Source organism: Nelumbo nucifera, chromosome 1, assembly GCF_055504915.1.
Source record: "Nelumbo nucifera cultivar China Antique chromosome 1, China Antique-T2T, whole genome shotgun sequence".
NCBI lineage: Eukaryota > Viridiplantae > Streptophyta > Magnoliopsida > Proteales > Nelumbonaceae > Nelumbo > Nelumbo nucifera.
Genome location: NC_142649.1, coordinates 71743428 through 71763256, shown reverse-complemented (window position 1 = coordinate 71763256; position 19829 = coordinate 71743428). Strand labels below are relative to the sequence as shown.

The window sequence follows — 19829 nt, the reverse complement described above, 5'->3', positions numbered from 1 at the left end:
TATATAAATAAAACTTTAAAATCAATTGATAAAATTTTAAAAATTATTAACTAATAGATGGAATTAACTTTAGGAATATGGGTGCAAGGTGCAATTTGGATGGATTAAGGTTGGGATTTTATTAAAAATTCAATCGGCCCAACCAAAGTCTAAACCCAAAATAGTGTAATATGTTAACTTGGGCCAACTCAAGTTGTACCCCTATTTAGGAATGTCATAAATCTTAAGGGTTATAGCCCACTCTTAGGTTGGGCTTAGCCTACTTACGGGCCTATGACTTTTATGTATAATATAGGGAAAATTTCTTAAAGTATCCCTAAGGTTTATCTAATTGACTAACTCTACCCCTACTATTTGATTATTGTCTTAAAAGTACCCCTCCTATTTCTCACAATTGATTAGCTCTACCCTTATCGCTAGCATCCGCTATATTCCGTCAAAAATCGTATACACGTGACACCACGTGATGTATAAATTCTTTTAAAACCCAATTTTACTGTATACATATGACATCCGCTAATATCGTTAGCATCCTCTTTCACTGTCTTCTTCCTTTCAACAGTGGCAAACCCAATGGCAACGATAACCCCTTCCACCAATGTCGAGATTTAGTCAATTGTCAAAAACAGTAGGAGTACTTTAAGACAATACTGAAACAATAGGGGTATAGTTAGTCAATTTCCAAAACTATAGGGGTAGTTTAAGAAATTTGCCCTATAATATATAATATATAAAATTTAAATAATGTATATGTCTTATAATATGTGTATAAAATTTATTTATACATTATATATATATATAAAATACCGTATGTGATATGTATTGTTGGTGCCATATTATAACATTTATATATAAAATATAAAATATAACATAAATAACATATATGTAAATATGTATAGGCCGAGTCAGGCCTAGGCTAGGCTAGGTCCAAGCAATGAGGCTAGGCTGAAAATGATCATCACCCCTAATAGAGATCTCCTTAAACCAAAAACTCTTGCAAACATCCTAAGAGCTTGGCATCCAAGTGTACATAAAAATATCTCCTCATGAATTAAACATAAAGTATGAGAGGTATTTCCAATGTGCATTTGGATGCCATGCTCTAGAGGTGTCCACACAAAATTTTCTTTTAAGAGATCTAGGCCCCTCTAATAGAAGCCATTTGGTTTCAACTTCCTATAACAAAGCTCGTGCATTGCACATATCCTAACTAGTAATAGAAAAGAGGAAAGAGGGGAGGTGGAAAAATACGTGGCTCCTACACCGTTGGAGGACATGTGTCCTACCAAAGGCATTTTATACAACAAATTCAAGGGTTAGATTTAGATTATAGGGTTTAAGGTTTAGGGTTAGGATTTTTAGGATTCAAGGGTTTAGTCTTTAGATTATAGGGTTTAAGGTTTAGGGTTAGGATTTTTAGGGTTTAAGGGTTTAAAATTTAGATTTTAGGGATTAGGGTTTAGATTTCAATATTTAAATCTGAAGACCAAGAGGTGGTAGGATGCATGTCCAACATGGTAGCAAACAAGTACTACCTAGAGAGGTGATGGGTCCTCTCACTACAAATAAGGGTGGCCACGAGCTATTTGAGCTCGGCTCGGTTTGGTTTTAGCCGAGCTTCGAGCCAAGCATGAGCCCAATTTATAGGCTCATTTATTAATCGAGTTGAGCTCGAATAGCTACATACATACATATAATAATAATAATAGTAATTATTATAATTCTTAATTTTTTAAATATCAAATAAAAATATTTTTATATATAATTTTTTATTTTTATAAAACATTTTTCTCAAGTCAAACTTGAGTCGAGCTGAGATCGAGCTTACGAGCTTTTGACTCAAGCCTAGTTAGAGCTCAAGGTTCTAGCTCGAACTGAGCTCGAGCTCGAGCCTTGTATTGCCTTGGCATGCCGAACTTGAATAGCTAGCTATTCAGGTCGGGTCAGCTTAAATCCACCCCTAACTACAAACCTCATATAGACTTCTTCCTCCTTTCATTTCTCATACATGTGCTTAGTTATTTTCAAATTAAATCATACAAAATATAAGAAGTCAAAATAAAAAACTTATCGATCTTAATTGTCTTATATAAAGACCCTCTTGGGCTTATTTCTACTAAAATCCATTATTAATCTATCTCTCTCTCTCTCTCTCTCCAATAGGCAATGTTTGTAACATATTCCCTCACTCTATTAAATCCCAAATTTATATCTATATATTAAAACAAGGTTGTCCTGTCATAGTTCTTTTTCCTTTTTTTCTTTAAAACTCTCCTTGATGGTGGCTTAGTTACACACACACACGCACACACACACAGATATATATAAACAACAATTGTTTTTGGTGGCACGTCAACAATTCAATTATGTTATAATTAAATAAAAATTAAAAAAAAAAAGATAAAGAACACAAAACATAAATTTTATAAAAAAAACATTTGGGCACATTTCTAGTATTTTATAATCATGTTATAAAAATAAGTAGGTATGATAAATAAGAAATATTTTTATTGATGATGGAAATGAAGTATAAAATTTAAAATTGACCCCAAGATGAAATTGTTTCTAAATTTGATTAACAGATCAATAATTAAATCGTTCATGCCAAATTTGTCAATCTTTGATGCCATGATTAAATAAAAAATATAAATACAAAGAAAACCAAAAAACATAAAAAAAAATTGGCACATATCTAATATCATATGTTCATTATATTAAATAGAATAGATGTGGCAAATGATAATTATTTTTATATACATATAAAAATATAAAAAATTAGGAAAAAATTGGAAACAAATTATTTCCACCATTGTCATCGTCCTTGTCATCATTTAAAGTTGCCATGTGCATGCACATTTATTGGAAGCTGTAAAGATATACTATTCCTTTACCATTCCCTAACCAATTAAATATAGGGAGAATGACAGTTCAACCCAATGTTAGAATTTGTAGGCTCAAAGTACATTTGGGGTAGGTGCCAGATCCGAATTAATGCCAATTCATGGGCAAGTAAGGGTGCATAGAGTGTGGTTTTTGAACATTTTGAATATTTATTGCTCTATACTGGAAATCAAAAATTTGCATTGGGCATGTCCATACTTCTCCATTAAATATAAGTGATATGGTATGGATATTTTTCGTTATATGCATACAAGTAGTATTATTATTTATTTAGAAACCAACTAATTTCACATTCATCATCCACCTTTCTATAAAGAGAGGAAGGTGGTAGCATGTAAAGAAAATGGATAGTTTACTTTAACCTTCCATATGGTTACTAGCAACTACTTTAACCTCTTGCAAACCTAAAATCCGTCTTTCTATTTTGGATAAATTATACAATTTGATCCCTTCCTTTTGGTTTGAGACATTCAATACATGGAGGTGTTAAATTACAAAGGTTTTCTTATTAGAGGTGTTCATGGTTCGGTTAACTGAATTGTAGGGTTTTTTTTTAATTAAATCAGTACCACTGGTTCTCGAAAAATCATAAACTGAAACCAATCCATCTATTTGGTTTTTGATCAATTTGGTTCCTCGATTTTTAGTTTTTCATATTTACAATATAGATTATAAATAAATACATAACTATATAATATGTTGTAAATATATTTATAAATATATATTATATATTATAAATGTAGTAAGAAAGAACTTAATGCGAGTTTTTGAAATTGTTTTTTTTTTCAACTTGGTTATAATCTCATGCTAAGCACTTTTTTTTTTTTTGCTTTATAGGGCTGCATAATGGGAGATAACCCATTGCCCCAACCCAAGTCTCTGTCACAACTAACTAGATAAGATATCAACTACAAGAAAAATGACCTTTGGCAACAGTCAAAAATTGTTTCTAATATATGAAAAACTGTTGTCAAATGTTTTACTTACAACTGAATGAGATGTTGCTAGTGAAGTCGTTGTTAAAAGTGTTTTGTAACAATCAAGTGTTGCGAAACATGTTTTTTCACAACAATCGATCCCATTGCTGGCAAAAATAGTGTTTTGCAACAACCGTTGCCAAACAAATTCTTTTAACAACAATGCATAAAAAACTGTTACCCATATAGTTTTTTTAGCAACAACTAATTACTTGTTGCCTAATGGTACCATCCCCAACAATCATGTTAGTTGTTGTTAATTGTAAATTTGCAACAGTTGAAGATTTGTATCTAACAATCATCTAAGGCAGCAACCTGTATAAACTGTTGTTGAATGGGCAACAATCAAACAATTGTTGCCCCAAAGTTCCTCATACAACGATCAAGTTAATTGTTGCCAATTGTAAATTACCAACAACTGAACAATTGTTTCTTATAAATATTTATGAAAATAATTTTTATGAATTATTGTTGAATTAATAACAATCTAGCACTTGTTACCTTAAGCTTCCATACACAACAATCAAGTTAAACGTTGCTAATTGTAAAGTGGCCACAATTGAATAAATGTTTCTCATAAATATTTTAAGCAATAAATCTTGTGAAGTACTGTTTAATTATATCCCAATTGTATTTATATACAAATGTGTTAAAATATATTATAATTACCAAATTGATATCATAAATAATACAATTAACACATAGAAATTTGGTCCAATGTATCCACCCACATATCTAAAGTTCTTGGGCTAAGTAACCATGACAACAAATTGGTTGAAAAATGAAAAATAACTCATGAGAGGTTGATTCCACATCTTGAAGAGCTCTAACTTTACATGTAACTGTCTTGTGATGGAATACTTGGAACATGTCTCATTCCTTCAAAAAATAAAATATAATAAGTCAAAAAACAAAACAAAATGAATCAAACATCAAGTGACCCTTCTTTTTGCAACTTGTATACAAAAATTAAAGTTACATGATTCAAGCAACAAGCCTCATCATTGTCTTATACTATGAAGGCATTTCCATCAAAGCCACTAGAGCCTCTTTTTTGTAAGATGGTATATTCCTCGACATGATTTCTGTAAAATTTACAAACTGAATAGGGAAAAGTAATCATCCACAGACAAATAACTTAGAAAATTATTAACTGGAGTATGACAAATTAACAAGGGATAAAAGTTTAAATTCCATAAACCATATGTACCACATACCTAGAAATTATCAAAGGCCCGAACAGGGATGTTATCATCAAATTCCATCTCCAACTCCAACTTGGATAATGGACAAGGGGTATTTGTTGCAAGAAAAAAAAAAGCACAAGGGAATGTAAATTTCCAAAGAAAATGACTAAAGCAAACAAGCTATTACCTTGCTTCTATAATTGCTTCTAGGGTCTTCTGCTCCTGTGGTCTTAACTGCCCTTCTTCTGTATCAACACTTCTTGTGACCTGTGAACAAAGGACATTATGGGCTTAGCTGCCATTCTCCTTTATCAAGCGGAAAAATATTTTAGACATTTCTTCAGCATTTATGATTAAAACCTTGTTCTCCTTGTTATTAAAATAAAAAATAGTTTTTTTTCTGTAAAAGAGGCAAAAATAATAACTGAAGTACTTCAAAAAAAAAAGATTTATGTCCATTTTACTTTAAAAAGATTACATGGTTGAACCTAAAAAGAATCACCGATCAATCAGTGATTATCATCAGTAAAACATGTTACTGGCCACTTCTTTGCTCAACAATGGTCATAACCATTTCAATGATAGGGGTAAATGATGTTGGTCCTGCCTCAAGAAAACAAAATTTCATATTTTATAATAACCAAAATGCTTAAACTCTTCACAAGTATTATTAAGGCAATGACATAATTGAATGGCTACCAACTAGTTTTAGATACGACACAATTTCTCTGTACCGTTTCAAAACCTTCTCAAATCCATTGCATGGTTTCTCATCTGGATAGAAGTTGAATACATCTTGATCAAGCATTAATATTGCCAATGCATATAAAAGGGAAACCATTTTCTTAGTAATCCAGATAAAACCTTATTAAACAATTTGGTGAGACACATCTTCATAAGAAATTACCATCTCCAAATCTAAAACATGGAATCAAGTTATCATTGTCAAATGCACTTAAGGTTCTTCCAATTATTGATATTGCTTTCTCATAGGGATAATGGGTGACTCCAACGTGATGCAAGTTTTGATTGTTGAATGATCTTGCTAGTTTTGAAAGCAGATTAAGCATGTCTCATAATACTTAAAGTAAGTAGCAAAAAAGCATATATACAAGGGAAATCCTGTCCACTCATTGCTCTTTGTGAAATCAATATCAATAATGAAATTAGCCCATTCCTTGGCAGAATCTTAGAAAGCAGTAACTGCTACAACAAATTACAGCAACTAGGTTGTAGAATGTTGTCTAGCAGTTATTGTCCTTGGTATAAAGCTTGGAGTGAAGCCACAAGAAGCTATCTCCAAAGTGAAAACTCTTTCTGATGTCGAGGGATTATGTGTGTCATTTTCTAGTAGTTGTGGTTCTTCAGATCCTTTCTTGTTGTCCTCTATTTAAGCTAGTTAGATTTAGGTTAAATTGGTAGATGTTGCATATAGAAAATATGTAATTAGATTGAATTCATATCTATGTATGTTGGATCTGAATCTGACCTATTTACAACTATACCTAGGTTGAGCTGTCATCAGATGGGATAATCACATTACAAAGATTATCCACTGATTATTTGTTCATAGGAAATTGGTTAAGACAAAGATGGGCATAAACACCAAACATAAACCTACTTGTAACAAAAATTCCAAATAAAGGAGGCCTTTGCAGCTGCATTAAAAATATCTATGGTATTACAGTGGGTGAATATGGTCCTACAGTGGCATATTAACAACCCCAGATGGATTCACTCCAGCTTTTTAATGGATATTGTCCAGATGAGATCTAAATTTGGTAGTACTATGATCTTTTTCTCCCTGATGATGTTGGATGTACTAATCAAACCACCAAATCTCATCTCCATATCAGCTGGAGATTAACATAAAGAAATTAAAACCCATATTAAAGGGGAGATGCACTGTCACAATCATGTTAAGTGTGATTAGTTAGCATTGAGAGTGTGAATGGACCAATTTTGGGTTGAACCCGTTCAAATCAAAATCGATTTGAATGGACTGGACGAACCAATATGACATTGAATTTGATGAAATGGTGCAAAGTATTAATTGGATTGGATGGGACCTAGTCCACCCACAATGGATTTATATTGGACTGGGTCAAATATTGAACCAATATCCAATCCATTGATAGAAGATAAGAATACATGTTTTGATGGACCAGGTTTGGGTTGGAACCAATGTAAATTAAAACCAATCTATAACAGATTAGATGATCCAAACATTAAATTGGACCAATCCAAACTGGTCAAAAGTATTCATCATATTGGATTGGACCTAGTCCATCTACAATGGACACATATTGGACCGGATCGGATTATACCAATATCTTGTCCATTGACAACCCTAGTTAGCATTAAAAACTAAAAAAGTCCAGTTATTTGGTTAGTGAAAATTGATAGAACATGAGTTACTTACTCAAATCCCACTATAGTCCAGTGGTTGTGGTCTTTGCGGTGGGCATTTCAATGGGAATAATGAGGCCACAGTGTGGGCCCTCAACAAAAGGCAAGATATGAATCTCCTAACGGTGTTTTCATTTGAATTGGTGCAAAAGCATGGCAATGCTAATCATTTGAATGTAAATTTTGATGTATTTTTGTTGAATTCAGTTATTGCCTTTTTTTATTAAATGCTAACAAGTGTGAGATCAAAGCCTACATAAGATGCATTAAATGTCTTGGATTTAATGATGTGAATAAAGTTAAATGTGAGAAACTTAAAATAGGAAACATCTGCATGCATCGCTAGTTAATTTTTTTTCATAAAACTGTAAGAGCATTTTACAAATATATGAAAATATTCATGAATTTCTGATGCATAAACATACCTCCTTGGGGGAGGACAAACCCTGTCCTTATATGTTTTCATCCATTAGAGGTCTGAAAAATGTCACATCATAGCCTGTCTAGGGATCATATGCCTCACAAAAGAAGACCAAGGATAAGAAAGCAAAGTACAAATCATAATGTATATTGCAATATAATAAATATTTAAAAGCCAAAAAAAGGTAATCCCCCGAAAAGACAGCCCATCCCAATGGAATCAGGGGCTTGAGAGAAACCAAACACCCTACTCAACTTGAGGCCAGACTTAATGAGAAGCTTGGTAAACCAGGAGAATCTTGCTGCTGTTGTGGCTCCCCAGAAGTGAACGGTGAATTGTCATTTCGAACCAATCCAATATGTGCACAGTTCTTCAAAAAGAAAATTAGAAAAAGAAAAGAACTGCACACGCCCATTTAACTATCTTGGGCATTGACAGGCTAGGTGGTTGGTGGTTGGTGGTTGGTGGTTGGTTAAAGAATTTATACCCATTCAAAATGTTGATAAATTTTGGCATATGTATCTTAAGTCAATGATTGTGAAGTCTAGCTGTCTGGGTGGTTGGTGAAAATCCCATCCTCAAAGGGGTTAATTATGAGACTTTATTAATTAAAGGAATCTTTTTCATCTTCAAAAGGAGAGGAGGTACCCAGCTAACATCAAAACAACAATGACATGGCATGAGAAGTAGCATGGATGCGTACATGAAACAAGAACTTCTATATCTCCACTTCTATAATTATTGATCTACTCCAATCTAAACTACATATTTAAATTACAAGGAAGAAAAAAAATATATATATTTGAAACAACACCATATATATGAAAATGATGAAGTGAAATTTGATCATCATAATTGCTAATCAAGTAATGACATTGAGTAGTGAATTTCAACTTGGTTTCTTCCTTGCCAAAAGTCAAACCAAGTATATCCTATAAATATTTTGCTCCTCCACAGAAGTAATATAATTACTAATTTTTCTTCCCAAAAACACATAATATCTAAAGTATGGACAACATTTGCACAAGAATCAACTTAAATTAAATTTTGGTGGTAGTTCCTTTGGAACACTGGCCAATCGGGTTAGGAAGAGATTGTTAGAAGATACAAAACCAGCATCTTTATGAGTTATCCTTGCCTAACTAGGATGGGTGACATAGCAAGAACTAAATTGTTGACATTAATTCTATGAAGATTGGAATTACCGCAGGGCATTGGATGGATGAAGCTTGTGGTTAAAGGTGACTCTCAAGTGATTATCTATGGCTAAGTTGAATTTCTCATTTAAATGGATTCCCAGGTCATCCAACAACTGTCCTCCCTGATGATGTAGACAACAAAGTCGTATTTAATACGACTAATCAAATAATATATAATTAATATTATTACTTTATAAGCAAAATGTGATTATTTTAGTAGAAAAACCATCACATTTTCTCAGGATCATCGTTTGCATCAAAGATATCAATTTTAAAATACAGAAGAAAAATCTTTAAATATATATATATAAACTTTGAAAATCTAAATAAAATTATTATCTTATAAGGATGGAAATGGAATCAAAGGGCCCCCTAAAATTGTAGGGAATAGAGAATAAACTCACTCAACTCTCATAGATTGGCCTTATAGCTAGTAATTTGCATTTAGTGCTGCATTAAGTTCTTGAAACAGGGATGAACGTTAAACCTTATGTACTTTGTCTCGTTTTGGTAACCAAAAGGCCTAAGTTTATAATATGACTTGATTTTGTATTTCATAAAAAGGATTATAGTTTTTGAGTTAAAATTGAAGCTAACTTGCTCCTAAAATACTAATAAGACTATACTTCTCATGCTCCTGTGAACAAAAGTAATCATCTTAGACACAAAGGGCGATATCTAAAAAACCCTATGGGCGCAATCACTAATTTAACCTATTTTGGTTTTTAAATTAAATTTCTGAAAAGGGTTTCTAGGGCAAAAAAGGCATAACCCCTATTTTGGTTCAAATAACAAAGACAAAGAAGAAGAATCCCTCCATTCAAATCAAATTTGATGTAGGGTGATTTGGCCCGACCTAATAATAGAGGGACACGTGGACACGACCTACCTGGCAGAACAACAGCTCATCCCAACGTACCCAAGTTTGCGACGGACCAAGCTCAGATAACCGAACTACCTCGAGGCAGGCCCACCTCGGAAGTGAATCCACCTCAAGAAAAGTTCACTTCGGGGCACGATTGCATTAAGATCACTTCAGTTACCAGGCACCTCAGCATCTGTAGCAAGTCGGACCCAGGTGGCATTAGTTGGGGTAATATTGACCGACCTCCAACATGATAACCCCGAAGATCTCGTCACTGGATTCCACGTTTTATGGGATCATGCCTCATAACAGCTGGCCTTATCTCCTCCGACCGATTCGAACGACAGTAATATGCCTTATCGGCTGGCAACGTTATCTCCTATTAATTCGGTAACGGGCCTCATCATCGCAAAAATCCCGAAATCACTCCGAAAAACCCACGAGGACTCTAGTATATAAATACCCCAACCCTTTGGGGGCAAAGGTACGCGTAATCACTGCTCACTAGCTCTCTAGCTTTCTAAATTACCTCCAGCTCGCAAGTTACTGACTTAAGCATCGAAGCGACCTCGCCGGGTAAGCACCCCCTGGTTCTCTGATTCTCTCTGTGCAGATCCGTCAAGTTCGTTGTCTACTAGAAGCCGAGTCATCTCCAGCTAGGAGCAGCCAGATCGCACAGCATCATTTGGCGTCGTCTGTGGGAAGCGCTTCGAAAAGCCTTTTTCCACAAAACATCTTAAACTCAGCTTCATTGGCATCTTCCAGCAACGCCGGACAGAACGCCAACATGAACACCTCCAGGGGGCAGCTTCAGGTCCCAACTGTCTGTATCAGACAGTTCACCGTGCCTCTCCCTGCGGACGGGATTCCTACTCTGAATGTGCCTCAAGTTCTTGCACCGGTGAATGCTCCACTCCCTCTGACGGTGGGTACAACTTTCGCCGAACCCTCTGTTATCCCCCGGTGGTCAGACGGAGTCAACTCAACAACCCGGTACACTGCATGCGGGCTATGCAAGCTCAAATGCAACAGGTCCAGCAGTTTCAGTTGTACCAGCAGCAAGTCCTACACCACGTTTATCAGCAGCAGTTTCCCCCACTGCCGCAGAATTAGCAGAATCAGTAGCCGGTTCCGCCTCGACATCCGGCCACACAGCAAGTCAAGCTTGGTCGTCAGGGCGAACGCCCACCTCGTCGGGGAGAGACCTCCCAAATCCAGAACTCTCTCGGGAGCCAGGTCTCGTCCCGCGGTAGGAGGGAGAGACAGGTTACTCCTCCCACCTCCCAACAGGTGAATAGGTCAGGAGATACTCAGCCTGCCAAAGCCGTATCACCTCGGCCATCACAGTTCGAAGTTCCGCTCACAGAGAACCGATTCGGGGTCCTGGCCGCGGATTCCAGACAAGGCCCCTCAATCCACAGCAGCCGCCGCTAGCAGTCCGAGCAGCTCCCTGCAAGAACTATGCCTGACAATACAGAAGCCAGTAGCACTAATGCGGAGCCGGTGAAGAAGCGGCGTCGCAAGGGTCACCGAGCTGCAGTCCAAAGTCAGCCCGACTAGCCCAAAGGAAAGGAAGAGGCGAGCTCGGGAACAGCAAAGACTACCCCACTCCTCTTTGTACCATCTCCTCTATCCCCCGAGCTCCTGGCCACTCCAATGCCCAAAGACTTCAAAGTACCTCCCCTGGAAAAGTACGACGGGTCGTTCGACCTGAATGACCACGTATATTCATTTCAATCACAGATGCACCTAGACAGGGCCGATGAACCCTGCATGTGCGTAGCTTTCTCCACAACCTTTAAAGGAGTAGCTCGCACATGGTATAGAAACCTCATGCCCAGGACAATCAAGAGTTGGGTGCAATTCGTGCAGATATTCACCTCGCACTTCATCACAAGCAAGAGGTGTCCGAGGTCCCAGGAAAGCCTGCTTGGCATAGTCTAGAGGGAGGGAGAATCTATCCGGAGCTACATCAAGAGGTTCAACGATGCATGCATGTAGATCCCCGATCTAGACCCCACCGTAAGACTCACAGCAACCAAAAGAGGCATCACCCATAAAGAATTCAAGTGGCATGTGGTTGCCAACAAACCTAAAGATGTTACCAAGTTCCTCAAGCTAGTCGACCAATTCATTGGAACAGAAGAAGAGATGAACCAGAAAAGCGAGACTGCACCAGAAAAGAGGAAGAGAGAAGGTGAGACCTCAACTAACGAGGACAACAAGCAAAAGAATGATGAACCATCTCGAGGAAGAAGTAAACCGGATCAGCCATTCCGAGCTCCTCTTGTTGAAAGAACAAATTACACGCCCTTGAACACGAAGCAAGCAGAGATCCTTATGGCAATCAAGGATGCAACTTACATGAAGTGGCCACCTTGGATGAGAGGGGATCCGAACACAAGAAACAAAAATGTATACTACCACTTCCATAGAGACCACGGCCATAGCACCGAAAATTGTAAGAACCTCCGCAACGAGATTGAAGATCTCATCCGTCGCGGATATCTGAAAAACTTTGTATTAAATGAAAATAAAAATCAAACATGTCGGTAGGGGGAGCAAGGTAGAGATGCTCCCGAATCCAGTAATAGGCAGAACGAGCAGCCGCAGAGACAGCTGCCCGAAGAGAGGCCGGTTCAAGGAATAATTCACATGATCACCAGCGGATCGATTGTCGCGGGCTACACCTCAGTCGCGGCGAAGACATCAGCTCATGAGATGGAAAGAGAAGAGCAGAATCCTACGAAGCGGCCGAAGTTAGAAGAGCCTATTTTCTTCACCGAAGATGACGCGCGCGGAGTCCAATACCCTCATGATGACGCGCTCGTCATAAAGATAAGGATCAATGATTTCGAGGTGAAGCGCGTCCTGGTCGACTCAGGCAGCTCGGCCAACATACTATTCAAGGATGCATTCGACAAGCTGCAGCTCCAGGAAAGTGACATCAAACCTGTGAACACACCCATAGTAGGCTTCAGCGGAGAGGAAGTCAGGCCCCTGGGACGAGTTACAGTACCTGTAGAGGTCAGTACGTGGCCTAGCATTAAGAGGTTCAACCACACTTTCCTAGTGGTCGCAACTCCCTCCCTATACAATGCCATAATAGGTCGGCCTATCACCCACGCTCTTCGCGCAGTGGTGTCTACTTATTATCTGGCCATGAAGTTCCCTACGGAATTCGGAGTAGGGTAGCACGAGGCGACCAACTCGAGTCTCGCAAATGCTATGTCACCACCCTCAAAGGGAAAGCCAAGGCAGCAGACGACCTCGAGTTAGAGAGACCTACGAAGTATCATGAGGAGCGAGCTTCACCAATAGAGGAAACAGTCCCCATACCCGTTTCGGCAAAAGATCCAGCCAGGACTCTCCAAATCGGCGCGTCAATTGAGGATTCTCTACGTTCTCAGCTAGTAAGCTTCCTACTTCAAAATTTAAATGTGTTTACAAGGTCTGCGGCAGAGATGCCCGGCATAGACTCTAAAATAATAACTCACAAATTGAACACTGATCTTGTAGTTAGGTCCGTTAGACAAAAGAAACGCAACCTAGCCCCGGAGCATTGAAGAGCAGTCGACGAGGAAGTAGGGAAGCTTCTCGCAGCCGATTTCATCAGGGAGGTTCATTACCCGAGCTAGGTGGCTAACCCCATTCTAGTAAAAAAGGCCAACAGTAAGTGGTGCATGCGCGTCGACTATACCGACCTGAATCGAGCTTGCCCAAAGGACTACTTCCCACTTCCCAAGATCGACCGTTTGGTGGATGCGACCTCAGGGCATGAGTTGCAGAGCTTCCTGGATGCTTATTCGGGCTACAACCAGATCAGGATGGACCCTGCCGATGAGGAAAAAACAACCTTCATAACCGAGCCAGGCCTGTACTGCTACAAGGTCATGCCCTTTGGACTAAAAAACGCCAGGGCAACATTCCAAAGACTTGTAAACCGACTGTTTGAGCTGCTGATCGGCAAAAAAGTAGAGTGTTATGTAGACGACATGGTCGTCAAAACTCAGTTTTCAAAAGATTTACATTGTGTTTTCGAAATTTTGCGCAAGTTTAACATGAAATTAAACCCTAACAAGTGCGTCTTCGGTGTCACTTCGGGTAAATTCCTATGTTACATCATTAACCGACGTGGCATCAAAGTCAATCCCGACAAAATCAAGGCCATCTTAGATATGAGACTGCCCCGTAAATTGAAAGAGGTTCAGAGGTTAAATGGCCACATAGCCGCTCTGAGCCGCTTCATGTCTAAATCGGAAGATCGTTGCCTGCCTTTCTTCAAGTTGATTAAAAAGAGCAAAGACTTTGAATGGACCGAATAGTGCCAGCTCACCTTCGACAAGCTCAAAAAATATTTAACCAGTATCCCGGTTCTAACTCGACCCGAGGAGGGAGATATTTTGAAGTTGTACCTCCTCCATGAGTGGCGAGGTGGTCAGTTCGATACTGATAAAAGAAGTAGATCGGGTTCAATGACCCATCTACTACGTTAGTAAAGTTTTGCAGGATGCAGAGACGAGATATCCAGAGATCAAAAAGTTGGCATACGCGCTAGTCACCGCAGCCCGGAATCTTCGACCGTACTTCCAAGCTCATACCATCATCGTCCTCACCAACAGACCCTTGAGGCAAGTCTTACTCAAGCCCGAGGTCTCCAGTAGGTTGACGAAGTGGGCCATTGAACTCAGCGAGTACGACATCCAGTACAAGACTCGGACAACAATCAATGCCCAAGCCTTGTCTGACTTCGTCGCAGAATGTACCTTCAGCACTGCAGTTCCTGAACCGATTGATCCCGAGCACAGAGGAGAAGCTTCAACTAGTGTAGCACCTCCCTCGGTCAGAGCAGTGCCAACCTGAGAGGAGGAGCTCTGGATCCTCCATGTGGATGGTTCATCAAATCAACAAGGTAGCGGAGCTGGTATCATTCTGTATGGGCCAAGTGGGGTGAAGCTGGAGTATGTGCTTCGCTTCGAGTTCATCGCATCCAATAATGAAGCGGAGTACGAGGCATTGATAGTCGGGCTTGCCCTAGCAAACAAAGTAAGAGCCAAGCATATCATTATCTACAACGACTCCCAACTCATGGTCAACCAGGTCACCGGCGAGTACGAAGCTCGCGAGCCAACCATGGTCGCCTACTTAGCCAAAGTCAGAGAGGCTCTGCATAATTTCCACTTGTACTTCATCAGATAGATCCCGAGATTCAAGAATGTTGAGGTCGATGCCTTGTCCCGGTTAGCCAGCACAAGCGACAACACCATGAGGATTGTGTATATAGAGAACCTGCCTTGGCCTAGCATTCTCGGGGGGCAGAAGAGGTTGCTTCTGTTGCACAAGCAGAGCCGAGCTGGATCGATCCACTCGCGAGCTACCTGCTTCACGGGACCCTCCCTGCATATCGTAACACAGCTAGAAGGGTAGAGCGACAGGCGGCCAAGTACGTCATAATAGACGGACGGTTGCACAGAAGATCCTACACGCTCCCCTACCTGCGCTGCTTGCGACCCTCAGAAGCCGAGCTCGTTCTCCGTGACACTCATGAAGGTCTGTGTGGCGGACACTTGGGGGGCAGGGCTCTCGCCCAGAAAGCACTACGGCAGGGTTACTACTTGCCAATGATGAAGGCAGATGTGCTTGAACTCGTCAAAAGATGCGACAGGTGTTAGAGGCATGCCAACGTCCACCACCAGCCTACTGCCGACCTGAAGTATCTCACTAGACCATGGCCCTTCGCACAGTGGGAAATCGACATCCTTGGACCATTCTCGCCAGCGACAGTACTGAGGAGATTCTTAGTGGTAGTAGTGGATTATTTCACAAAGTGGGTGGAGGTCGAACCTCTTGCGACGATCACAGCACGAAGCGTGCAAAACTTCTTCTGGAGGAGCATAGTGTGCCGCTTCGGACTACCCCGAATGCTTATCTTCGAAAACGGAAAACAATTCGAAGACATCAAGTTTCAGAACTAGTGTAGCCAAATGGAGATACAACAGAATTTCACCTTGGTGGCACACCCCCAGGAAAATGGTCAAGTTGAAGTCACGAACAGGGCCATCCTCCGTGGACTGAAGGCACGCTTAGCCCGAGTTAAAGGACTATGGGTAGACGAGCTGCCCAGTGTATTGTGGGCTTATCGAACCACCGTGAAGACCACCACGGGTGAAACCCCCTTCAACCTCACCTACGGCACAAAGGCAGTGATCCCAGCCGACATCAAGGTGCCTACGCTACGCCTGGAGGCATACGACTAAGAGGCAAACGATGACAAGCTGCGTACCAACCTCAACCTAGTTGAAGAGGTACGAGACCTCGCGTACATCCGGACCGCGGCCTACCAGTAGAGAGTGGCTCGGTACTATAACACCAGAGTCAAGAAGCAAAACTTCTGCGTCAGAGACCTGGTGCTTCGTAAAATCATGGTACCTGAGCTTGGTGTTGGTAAGCTCGGACCGAATTGGGAAGGACCCTACAGAGTAAAGCGGGTGCCCGGGGAAGGTACGTACGAGCACAAAACCTTAGAAGGGAAACAGGGGCCTCGGGCATGGAATGTCAGCAACCTGAGGCGGTACTATTTGTAATCGTCTAAGTGGAGAGCAGACTGTAAGTCACTCCCAAAAGTCTAAGGACTAAAAGTGTCAAGCTGGTAAAAGACCTCAACATTGTATAAGCCCCAGTCGCCTCTTCGGCATGGGCAGAATCAAGAATGGTGGACAATAAGTCGCCCCTAAGGCCTAAGGGCTAAGGTACCGAATAGACGGACTCGTCACAATATAAGTTCCAGTCGCCTCCTCGGCATGGGCAGCTAAGACCCAGTCACCTCTTCGGCATGGGCATATAAGTCCTAGTAGCCTCTTCGGCATAGGAAAAATACCTCTAAATGCCTAAGGCAAAGACAGCTCGGGTGTACGCCCTACGATGTCTAGCCCACTTCAGCATATAACAATAGGTTGGACCCATTAGGGACAACCGACATTTAAATGTGTAGCCCATGCGCGGACAGGTCGGGTATATACCCTATAACGCCGCTCACCTTGGGGTACATTACATGAAGTTACTCCTACTAGTAGTCTGGGCAGACAGTTCGGAGTAATCTCCACTTAGAAAATTTTCATGGTTGGTTATCTTTACTTATTGTCCAGCTCGGTAGCTCGGCAATTCGGGCAGCCTATACATTTGCTGCCCAGATCGGAAGTCACTCACACTTAGAATATTTTTACGCAGAAATTAGTCAAAAAGATGTATTTCATTGACAAAGTAATTGTAAGTACAGAAGACTTCATTGTGACCCGAGCTCAATGGCTTCGGGGTGTACATTCAAAATGAAACAAAAAGAAGAGAAAACACTCAAGCGGGAGGACTGCCAGCTATGTCTGAGGGGTCCACTACTTTGACCACGTCACCACTCTCCTCCTCTAACTAATCAAGTTCCTCGTTCGCTGCCATAGCCACTTCCGAAGCTAAGCCCGCCGTTGTGATGGCGCTGAGGTCAAGATTAGGGAACTTCTATCGGACTAGATATCTGCATAGCTTGAACCTGGAACGGTAGGAGCTTGAACCGTATTCAACCTGAAGAGCGTGGAATTCCAAGGACTTCTTGAAGCGTTCAGCGGCCTTAGTCCTCTCTTCTGACCGCGCCTCCTCGATAGCAATCTTGAAGATTTGAGTTCGCTCTTGGACCATTGCTTCGAGATTTTCGATCTCTCATTGAAGTCGCGTCCTCTCCTCGGTCATTTTCGTGATCAGCTCCTCTTCCTTTAAGGCCATCGCAGAAATCTGCTCCTTGTGCTTGGCATTCTCCTCGGTCAGTTAGGAGATCCGCCCCTTCTGGTCCAAAATCAACTGCTTCTGGCACTCAGCTCCCTTTTTTGCCCGAAGTACCTCACCCCGGGCTAAGTCCAGCTCGCGATGGAGCTTTTGTGTCTCCACCTTGGCGTCCCGAGCCTGCTTTGAATGGATTTCAGACTGACAAGCCAGTGCATGAAGAGTAGAGTTGACCTGTCAAAAGAAAATCGAGGTAAAAAAAAGGGGGAAGAGAGGGAGAAGTCAAAGTAAGAATGCTTACCACCATGCAGTGACTAGAAGCTATTCCCAGGAGCCGTTTTGGGAGCATGTCAGCCCATTGCGCTACCTCGCTTGGAAAGATAGCATCCCGGCTCTTGCACATTTCGAGCACGTGGTTTGTAATAGTCTCTTCCTCGCTAGCAGGGGCGAGCTCTAGCTCGGCAGCAGGCTCCTCAGAAGCTGACGCCTCCTGAGGATGAATTTCCTCCTTGCGGCCCTCCATCGCAACAACTTCAGGATCTACAAGTCGGGCCTCCTCCCTTGGGAGTTTGGTGGAGATCGGCATCACGGCCTTGGCTCCGGTTGCTCCTGAAGTCGAAGGCTCTTCTTCCCGATGAAGTATCTTCGCAGCCTTTCGCTTCTTCCCCTTCTGAGAGCTCATTAGAAGGCTTCCTACATCAACCTTTAGCATCGTAGATGCAAAAAACAAACAGTTAGTCAAAAAGCATAAAGGGTGCTTTGAGCAAGTATCTGAAAGGAAACCTACCAGGAGGGCTCAAACCAGCTCGCACCAGCGCCTCCTCGGCCAAGAAGCTCTTCATCTCGAGGTCGAGGTCCCTCCAAGAGTTAATCACCGCCCTGGTCTTTGCATCCAAGATCACCCCAGGGTCCTGAGTAGCCACCCTCCAGTGGGTTGGAAAAGACCACCCTTTCGGGTTACAGACGATGAGGTATCGCCTTTTCCAGGCCGGAACCTTGTTTGGGCAGTTGGACAGGATTTTGAATCCAGGCATGGGGGAGATGTAATAGCTCTGTCATACGTCCCCACGCAAACAAGTTGAGTTTCACTTGATCGCGTAGATTGAGCTAAAGACATCAAGGGATAAAGGTCGGTTATAAGCGTGGAACAAAGAAATAGTACCAACTAGGTTCCGAATAGAGTTCGGATGAAGCTGGTCAATGGTGATGTTGTAAAAACTAACTACTTCTATCAGGAAAGGGTGAAGAGGGAAGCGCAACCCTGCCGCGAGCTCCTCCTCAAAAACAGCGAGCTCGCTATGGTCGTGATCCCAAGGGTACTGACCTAATGGAAGACTGAAGACCAGGTTATCAGGAAAACGATAGCGAGACGCTAAGTACAGCAACCTATCTGAAGACAGTTTGGAAGGCCCGAAGTCATCAGGCTTCCGACCTCGAGAAGAAGTCGGGGCCCCTGACCTGGAGGACGAACCCTCTTCCTGGGCTTCGGTCTCCCCGAGCTGAGATGGCCCAACTTCAGGGTCAGAGGTTCCCTCTCTAGACCGATGAGGGGAGGCACCCTGCCATGGGTTGATTTCCTTGACAAGAACAATGACGCCCTCCTCGCTAACACTATCTACGAGTCTGTCTATGCTAGAGCTCGACATAATTGGAAAACAGGGAAAAAGCTAAAGAAGGAAGACTCACCGAAAACAAAGAACAAAGTGGGAAGTGGAAAGAAAACCGAGCTGGAAGACTCTGACGCGACCTCGGGAAAGCTCAATCGCAGAATTTGTGGCGAGGAATGAGTCGTGGACCCTCCTATTTATAGCCGCTATGTCCGAGAACTAACGGTCGAGATTGAAGCAATCCTACGGATCCTAGAAAAACCGGTTGTGCGACCCCCGAGAGTAAATTCGGTTTAGCGCATTTTTTGACGTCCACGGAGTTTATAATTCGTGTGACGTCCGCGTGTAAACTAGACGCGACTTGCATTTTCCTGGTTGAGTCGGGTGGCCGAACAAGTCCGACCCGTGAGTCATCTGACTAGCTACCCGGTCCTCAGACCAAATCCACTTGGCTCGTCATTAACTCCCCGCACCAGGTCAGGACCCCTGGCCCGGG

At 41.5% G+C, this 19829-nt stretch overlaps 1 pseudogene; it reads right to left on the bottom strand.

The window, feature by feature from the left end:
• Positions 1-4862: 4862 nt before the first annotated feature.
• Positions 4863-18438, bottom strand: LOC148803413 (E3 ubiquitin-protein ligase RGLG3-like; annotated as a pseudogene).
• Between the last annotated feature and the right edge of the window lie 1391 nt (positions 18439-19829).